This window comes from Chenopodium album, chromosome 9, assembly GCF_948465745.1.
Source record: "Chenopodium album chromosome 9, dcCheAlbu1.1, whole genome shotgun sequence".
In the NCBI taxonomy this organism is placed as follows: domain Eukaryota; kingdom Viridiplantae; phylum Streptophyta; class Magnoliopsida; order Caryophyllales; family Amaranthaceae; genus Chenopodium; species Chenopodium album.
In genome coordinates, this window is record NC_137842.1 from 39,751,127 (window position 1) to 39,761,061 (window position 9,935).

Consider the following 9,935-nt stretch of genomic DNA (forward strand, 5'->3'; position numbering starts at 1 on the left):
TTAGCAAAGATTCACCTTTAATCAACCAACAATGTGCACTTGCAAGAAGATTAAAAAATATCAAGCATATAAAGACTTTATTCACAAATAAATCAAATTTAAACCCTAGAACATGCTCAAGATCCAACTACACCACAACCATCCCCTTAATGGGCAAATTACTCACTAATCATGCTAATAACAAGATTAATTAACAAAAAATCAAGAATAAACATGATTAACAAGCAATACCAAAAACTAAAATAATAACCAAAAGAAAGCAATAAAAATAGAGAAAAGAGAGTTAGAGATTCTCATTGATTGAAGATGAAAGTCTATAGAAAAGATGATCAATTTCTTCTTCAAAATCCAAACTCAACAATGGTGAAACCCTTACTTTCTCTCTCTAAACTACCCTAATCCTAACCTAAACCTAGAGAGAGAAGCTAATTACCCCAAAAATGGGTATTTATGCTATGCTAAGAATACTAAGTAAATAATAGAATAGAAAATAAATTAAAAAGGAAAAATAAAGAAAGAAACTAATTATAAAAAATAAAAGAAAAGAAATAAGAATAGGGAAAAGAAAAGAAATAAAATTAAAGAAAAAGGAAAAAATAAAACCCCAAAATCCCCAAAACATATCAGACCCCTTTTCCCCCTCTTCTTTGAAATTTGGCTGCTTTGATTTCCTTCATCAACATCATCAATGGCTATCATGGAGCATCATCTTCGATCTTCAATCTCAGCCGTTCGATCTTATTAAACATCATGTGCATAGCTCGTGAAATGGTTCGATCGAACCATGGGTTGGTGTGGCTGAACTACGGGGTTGGTTCAATCGAACCATGGGTGTGTTCGGCCACACCTCTTTAATTTACAGAACTTCAAAAGTTTCTGACTGTTTTAGCACTTCTTGGCGTTTCGATCGAACTCCTATGCGGTTTGCCCAAACTTGATTAATTTGCCATTTGCTCTGATTTTTGGGTGGAAATAGCGGAATCGAGGTGAGTAATTGCGGTGGACAGGTGGCAGCATAGGTTCTGGTTGTTGGGTGCGTGAATTGGTGGGTGATAGTGGTTGTTGTTGCTGGCGACTGGAAGTGAGGGGTTATTGGTGGAGATTGGAGGCAGCTGCGGTGGCTGGAGAACACGAGATGCGGGCTGCTCTGGTTTTGTGGCTAGTGTTGCTGTGCGCGGAGGGTGGACGGAGGAGGTTAATTGGTGTGAGTTTTGGTGGTTTATGAATTGGTTGTAGGAGGCACTACTGCTGGTTTGTGGCTGGTGTGAGGGATGTTGCGGGATGGCTCTAAGGAAGAGGTGTGAGTTGGGTGGCTGAAATTGAGTGGCTGCGGTGGTCGTTGGTGCAGGGGAAGGAAGCAGCGGTGGTGCAAGGCTGCTGTTTTTGCGGTTTGTGGGTGCTGGTGGTGATGTGCGTGGTTGTTGTTGGCTAGAGAATGACGACTGGTGGCTGTTGTTGGTTGAGTCGATTGGTGGCTATGGTGGTGTACAAAGCAGGGGGAATGTGTAGGTGAAGGTGATGTATGCTTGAGGGAGCAGGGGAATTGGTGTGGTGATGGTGGTTAAGAAGGTGGGGTGATGGATAAGAGGTGGGCAGCAGCCAGCAAAGTAAAGGCACACACTTTGTCTCGTCCCCGAATTCCTAATTCACTTGACATGAAACCCGGGACCTTACACACAAAACCAAGAATAGAATTGGGACAAAGAATAAAATAAAATAAATAAAATAGAAATAAATAAACTATAATAAAATTAAGATAAATAAAACTAAAACTAATAAAAATATAAAACTATACAAGTAAATAAAATAAAATAAATAACAAAATAAACTTAAAACTAATTAAAACTATGAAAGTGACAAAGGAAAGGAACGAAATAAAGTAAATCGAAAGCAAATAAAATACGAAAATAAACTAATTCTAATAAAAACTACGAAAAGAACTAAAACACGACAAAATTACCAAATAAACAAGAAATGTTATTAAAGAGAAAACAAGAGAAAGAAAGGGAAAATAAGATAAAATAAACACGAAAATAACTCTAAAACTACTCCCTAAGAGTGACATAAATGTCACTCATCAAGTGAAAGTGTGGAAAGTTTAGTGTTGCGGATAGTTTTTAATTCTTTTATCTTCTCTTTGTATTTGAAAACCTATTTTAAGAAAACAGTCAATCTTTTTTTTTTTGTCCATGGCAAGGGTCTAATAATGGTGTAGTTTGATGGGGTTTGAAAAGAGCTTTCCAACGATATATTATAAGTCCAATTCCGATGAATAATGAGGAAGTTATGGCCAAATTACTAAACTGGGCCCGGTTTGATCTTTAAATGCGGCCCAATGATCTAGAAGAGGCCTAATATTGATTTATCATTCCTAATGCAATTAGATTATTTTAGTCTTCTAGATTATTCTAGAAGATTCTTTTCATTCCTAATTCAATTAGCATTGATAAATTGACTTTGGTTGACTTTTTGGTGTTTTAATCAGAATAAAAGAGTGTTTTTGAGGAAAATACGATTTTGCCCTTCTGTACGACTAAATTTTATCAAAAGTAAGAAAACGCGTGAAATTAATTGTTAGCGCCTGACGACAGGGATTAACGCCTTGCGCTAATGCTTGGCGCCTGGCGCTAGCCTTAGCGCTTGGCGCTAATATTCTGCGTCTGGCGCTAACCTGTTTTATTCTCGTCGAAACTCTAATTTGTTTTTCTATCCGTTTGACTGATTTTCTCTATAAATAGCCTCCTAAAACCTCCGTTTTCAATCATCAATTCTCAAGAATTATCATCAATTCTCTTCTCTCTCTAAGCTAAAGTTTATTCTCTCTCTTTTCTAAACCAACCCTTTTGCATACAAAATTCCGCATTCACAAGATCTAGACACACCTAGCCAAATTCGAAGTTGCCTTCGCCCTAGACGTGAAAGATTTTAATTTCTAAGGGTTTGGTCCAAAATCTCTCTTTCAAATATTTAATTTAATTGTTTTGTTTATTATTTTCCCTAAATTTACTAACGTGTGTATTTTGTTATTAGAAAGAGATACGAGGCATCTAAGTAAGTGCTTTAATTGTTTTCATTGTTATTATGATATAGAAATCATTTCTAGGTTGTTATTATGATATAGAAATCATGTCTAGGTTGTTATTATGATTCCTAGTACCATGTTAGGATGCTTGATGTTTTGAATGTCAATAATGATTCCTAGTATTATGTTTAGGGAAAAGGTTATAATATCAAATATGATAATTGTGTTTCTTGCGATACTTCTTATTTTCTTCCTATTATTCATTTTAGTATCATGTTAGGGTTACAGCTTTGATTTTTATTGTTTAGTGACATGCTAAGTTTTGTTATTAATCTTGTTAGTATCATGCCTAGGATCTTGCTATTATTATGCTTTAACATGATTATTTTAATTATTATGATTGTTATTTCAATTATGATTGTTATTTCAATTATGATTATTATTATTGTTATGATGATTATTATGTTGCTTGATATTTTATTGTTATTACTCTATCACACCTTTTATGCATGTTTAAAGGAAATTGGTACTTGTAATCACTCTTAATAAGATAATTAATAATCTTGTTTAGGGTTAATATGATTATAATTCAAGTGATCGCCAATAATAGTTTGTTTGTGCATTAATCTTCAACCAACATTGATTAAACATGTTTAGGGTTAACCTATTGATTGCATGTTAGTCAGAAAGCGCACATGAATACGATAAGAATAAAGTAGAGGCTTATTATTAGGGAAGGATCAATCTCTTTTAGGTTGGATTTGTACCTTCATACCCAAACTACCAGTCATGGTTCCAGACCTATTGGAGTTGACGATATCCTAGATCGTTAAGGGGTGTAACCTTCACCTCGTGAACGGTTTATAAGTTCCTAAAACTTGTTGGCGACTCTTTTGCTCTATCTTCTTTCCCTTCGGACGCCATCGTACTTTAGTCTATGATCACAGTGGGGTTCAAGCTAGGGGTAATGCTTGAAATATTCCCTACAAAAATACTTAGGCCTTAATCCAGGAAAAGATTTCCAATCAACAACACAAACTATTAGGGCCTATGACAACTCGAGGAAACTGGAGTGTGGAACTGTTAAGCTACCGATTACCACAGGCCCAATTCAAAAGATGGTTGAATTCCATGTCATGGACATTAAACCTACATTCAATCTTCTACTTGGACGTCCTTAGATACATGAGCTTGGTGCAATAACATCCTCACTTCATCAAATGATTAGGTTGAACTATCAAGGGTTTCATATGACTATACATGCTTCTCCTCTCAAAATAGCTATAAATGATCAATCACTTCTAGAAATAAACCATGATAATGATGAAGAGGACATGTGGAGATTTTCCGCGGAGCCAATCTGTTCAATTGAAATGGGGGAAATCCTTGAAGAACTCTTCAAGCTTGATCTATATTCTACCCAGATAGTAAATAACATCTTGTTTAAGAGTAGTTACTTTCCTGGGATGCCTTAGGGAATAGGATTAAATAAATCTCTTTTTCTTCCTATCCCAAAGAAAAGTTTTTCTTGTGGATTGGGATACAAACCAACCAAAGAAGAACTAGAGTCTCGCGATGCTAAAATCAAAGCACATAGAGACAACAATAAGAAAGGGATAATCACTTTTATCCCATCTTACAATAAAACCCTTAATGGACAATTCATTAGGGAGGAAGAAGATTACCCATGTTATGACTTTCCAGCACCATTAGTTCTAAAAAGTATAAGAAGCCTTGATTCAAAATATTTCATGATTGCTACTTCTTGAATGACAATTTTGAAATCAATGTCAAAGGGCCGATCAATGTCAAAAAAATTGAAAAAAGAAGAAAAACATGGATGGGACGATCAATGTCAAAGGGCCTTTGAGAAAATAAAAGCTTATCTCAAAATTCCACCATTTTAGCATCAACAGTACCCAAACTACCTCTTAGGCTATATATCACGGTTACAGACACAACCATAGGGGCCATGCTAGCACAAGAGGTAGAAAAAGTCGAGCGTGCAATATACTTCATAAGTAAAAAAATTCATTCAATATGAAACAAAATATAGCACCTTGGAAGAAAAAAGTTTACATTAGTGTGGGCAACTAAAAAACTACGACATTACATGCTACCACACACTACTCATGTGATTTCTCAACAAAATTTGATAAAGTATTTGTTTAAACAACCACCTGTACAAGGAAGAATATCCAAGTGGTTGGTAATGTTGGCCAAATTTGAACTAAAAATTCCCGAAAATTCGATAAATGGGAAAGTAATTTTTGATTTTTTTGCCCAACATCCTATTCAAACAAGTCATGCAAAAACTACTCATCTTTCGGATGAAGAGGTTCTCATGACGCAAGATGACAAATAGGTAATGTACTTCAATAGTGCATCCAATCAAAAAGGATGTGGCGTAGGAGTGTTACTCATAAGTCTAAAGAGAGCACTAATAACTTGTTATTCGATATGATTTTAGGGTGATTTTGAACCTTGTTTACTTGATATATTGGCGTTTTGGTTCACTTTTACTCTATTTTCGTGTAGTTTTTGTGTATCCCTTGCTTCACGGGTTGTTAGTGTTTTTGTTGATTTTTTAGGTCAAAAGACAATCATTTGAAGCATATGGATGATAAACCGAGATTAGGAGCCGAGACAGAGGAGAAAAACCAAAGAAAAGGTGAAGAAAAGGGCCTAAGAGACCCTGTACGGTCGTGCCATGTCTTGCACGTCCGTGCAGGAGTGTTTTAGCAAGCATGTGAATCTGCTTGAGCTTGCACAACCGTGCAAGACTTCAAAACGTCCGTGCAAAAGCCTGCACGTCCATGGAGCTCTCCTAACTCGAATCAGTTTAAAAACAGATCCTGCTATTCAAGGCCTGCACGTCCGGGCCATTTTTGGCACGTCCGTGCAGGATTGCCAGGCCAAGTAAGTTTGCTACTTATCCTAATCCTATGGCTCTGCACGTTTGTGCCAAGCGTGGCACGTCAGTGCATATTAGGCTGCACGTCCGTGCAGACCTGTAGCCGTGCCTGACTCTAGTTTTCTCTGTCTTTTTTATTTGGGGGTCTTATAAATAACCCCTTGAGCTCATTTGTAAGGGATGCGAGTTTTTATAGATTTATCTTAGTTTGTAATCTTAGAAACACAAATATTCTCAAATCATTAGTTCAATTTCAATTACTAGCCTGGAAATTTCAATCTCAATCATTGTAGAAGACAAGTTCCACCTTTGTTATTCAAATTAAAGCTTCAAGTAACTTTTCTCACTCTTCTCTTCCATTTTAATTGAATTGATTGTTTATTATTTTGCTTAATTCTTGTATGCTTAGATTGTTAATTAGCTTAATCTTTAGTTTGAATCTTGTTCATGAGTAGCTTGAAAACCTTAATTGCTTTAATCTCCATATATTGTTAGTAGTCTAATTTTCTAGGGTTTGGGTGAAACCCTCAATGTAGTCACTAATTACTTGTTGCATGTGTTAATTTGGTAATTTTTGGGTGTTAATTAGTTGAGCTTAAGTTTTTTAATTGCTTAGTTCTTGTATATGGCCATTGCTAGAACTATTATCCAAGCTTTCTCAACGAAGGATTGAGAGATGAACTTGAGTTAGCTCCCTTATGATTAATTGACTTGAAATGCCATGAGAATAGGAATTTCCAGTTAAGGGAATGTTTTTGTCATCATGATTATGCTTTAATACTTGTTTTATTCTTTGTAACCACGAGAGTAGGTTGTATTCATGATTCAAGTAATCCTTCTAGCTTGTGAGGGTAGTTGGTGCTTTAGATGACTTCCCCAACGTTATCCCCTTAATGTACCATTGTTTGCTACATTCTATTTGTGATTTGTGATGAAGTAGAGTGGTATATCCCAAGCCCTAGAATCCTCTAAATATTTTTAATTTCCCCTTAGTCTTAGTTGAATTGAACTAGTACATGTTACATAAAACCAAACCAATATCGACTTCATTTAGCTTGTTTAAACGGTAGTATCTCGGTGGTTGATTCAACGCCTCTCTTGGGTTCGACCTTGTTTTACCCTTGCTATTAGCTAGTGAAACCAAGATAGCACTTTTATCTTTGGTAGGCTCGACGACGGCCTATCAAATTTTGGTGCGTTGTCAGGGAGGCAAAATCACATTGATTGTATTATTGATGTATGAGTCTAAGTGTATATTTTTATATCATAATTTTTCTTATTTATTTTTTCTTAATTGCGCTTTTAACTTGTGATAGCCATTGCTAACGTTTTCTTAGCTTTGCTTGACTTTGCATGACACAAAAGAGTAAGCAATCACCGCTTATTCTCGTGGATTTATGTCCTGTTCTCTTCACCTTAAAAAAATAATATTAAGGAAAAATAATTTCAGTTCATTAAAAATAAGTTTAGTTCAGTAAAATTAATTTTAGTTCAGTAAAAATAATTTCAGTTCAGTTCAGTAAAATTCGGTTTTCTCAAAGAAGAAATATAATAGAAAATAAGTAAAAATAACTTTACTTCAGTAAAAATAATTTAAGTTCAGTAAAAATAATTTCAGTTCAGTAAAATTAAGTTCAGTTCAGTAAAAATAAGTTCAGTTCAGTAAAAATAATTTCAGTTCAGCAAAATTAAGGTGAATCAAACAGGGCCTTAGAGTTGAACAAGACCTTAAGGAATGTAAGGAGGCTCTTGCAAGGTACTCTGGAATTTTCCATTGTCTATTCAGATTCCGACTCGGAAGAGGTTCTTGGTAGCAATGAAGAAGACAACATTGGTGATAATGATCCTCCTCCACCCTGGCTACGAGATTATGACCACCCCAACGCATTCCAACTACGGAGTGACATAAGTCTCCCCACTACGAATGTAAATAATTTTAAGCTTTCACCTCAACTCATCCGTATGATACAAAGTGATCAATTTGGTGGTAGTTCTCATGAGTGTCCTTTTGCTCATTTGGACAACTTTCTCGAGTTGTGCACAACCATCAAGCAAAACAACATTACGGAAGAGTTCATCCGTATGCACATGTTTCAATTCTCCCTCCGTGACAAAGAAATGCATTGGTTGAGAATGATAGAAGAGGGATCATTGACCACATGGGATGAAGTCACCAAGCTAGAGCTTTCCTTGGAAAGTATTGTCCACCCAAAAAGACCGCCAAACTAAGAAGAAAAATCACCAATTTCAACCAAGAGACTGATGAAACGTTAAGTGAAGCTTGGGAGCGTTTCAAGGATTACACTAGAAAATGCCCACACCATGGTTTCACATCATGGATAATTGTTCAAAGCTTTTATGATGGTCTTACTCCTACTTCAAGGGCCAACCTTGATTCTGGGGCTGGTAGTAGCCTTAAGAAGCTATCGGTGGATGATGCATACAAGATGATTGAAGAAGTGGCAAAACACTACGCATATGGAGGTGATAGAAGGCAACCTCAAGCAAAGAAGGGCGGAATCCACGATCTTAGTGCAATAGACCTTATTGCATCAAAGTTTGACATGCTAGCTCACAAGCTAGATCAAGCTACCCTTACATCTCCTAGCTCTTCTTCACAAAAAGTCATGTCTTAGCTTGTGATACTTGTGGAGGAAATGATCATTTGTCCTTCTTTTGCAACTCAACTAACTATGAACAAGCGGCAGCTATTGGGAAAAGAAATGATCAATACTCCCAACCCTACAATCAAGGTTGGAAACCCCAACAAAACACAGGTTGGAAGAAACAAAACCAAGGCCCCTCTCAAAACCAATACAACCAACCCCATCCACAAAACCAACAAGCTCTGTACCATCACCCTAATTAAAGGGACCAAAACCAACAAAGGCAACAATATAACAAACTCGCTCCTCCACCTCCTCAAAAGTCTAGCCTTGAAGCCGCGCTTGAGACTTTCATTACACAACAAGGAAGAAGCAATGCAGATATGCAAGCGAACATCCAACAACTACAAGCACACAACAAGATAATTGAGAATCAATTGGCTCAGATTGCGTAACAAGTTGGAAGTTCATCCTCCAATACCAGCGGTCACTTCCCAAGCTTAATGACAGGCTCAAGTCGTAATCACCCAATAAAAAGTAATTCCTAAATCCTCTGACTAATGCAGATAGGGAAGTAGGGTCGAATCCATAGGGAAATTTGTCTTTATATTCCTAATTAATTAAAGCAATCTAAATTATAAGGTAACAAATATTTTGTAATCGAAGCATAACCAAACTACTAAGAGTTAAAGTAGGGAAGAATAAAAATTGAGGAAATTAATGAATAAAAGACCTAGGGCATAGGTTCACCAATAAACAATATTTCAGTGTAAAACATAATAATCAACCATCAATGCATAAATCAAACAGATCATAAAGGGCTTTCGCTACGTATTACAATCACAGAATTAATTTACCGGTATTAAATCTCATATCTCGAATCTCGACTTAACCATTTATAAATTAACCTGCCTATTGAAACTAGACCTAAACATCAATTCTCATCTCTCGAATCTCAAATCAATATTGCCAAACTCATGCATAAAAGATCAGGCCTAATCTAGTCACAGAGCATTAAATCAATAAATAGGAAATTAATCTAGCATTGATAATCAACAACAATAAATTACCCCTTCATATTATTTACGGATCCCACAAACCCTAGAAAGGAAACTACTCACACATAATTAAATATAAACTAAAAAAAGCAATCAAAGAAGACATGATGAAAGAATTAAAGTAAAATAATGAGATTAAAGTAGAAGAAATCATTACAAAAATAATCTGAATTAAGGAGTTGAGTTAAGAACAAAGTTATAGAGAGAGAAACTAATCTAAAAGCTAAGTAGAGAGAGAAAGTCAAAGATAAGAAGTAAGAAAGAGTAAAAAGAGAGATCCTAAACTTGCTTAACCGAATCGTATTTATACTAAGCAAGTAATCCTAAACTAAAAC

The 9,935-nt window shown here is 35.8% G+C and overlaps 1 non-coding gene across 1 annotated transcript; it reads right to left on the bottom strand.

Moving 5' to 3' along the window:
* Positions 1-8,158: 8,158 nt before the first annotated feature.
* On the bottom strand, positions 8,159-8,265 carry LOC145560872 (small nucleolar RNA R71). Its single transcript, XR_014093468.1, has one exon. It is a non-coding gene; the product is annotated as a small nucleolar RNA R71 (small nucleolar RNA).
* Positions 8,266-9,935: the final 1,670 nt, after the last annotated feature.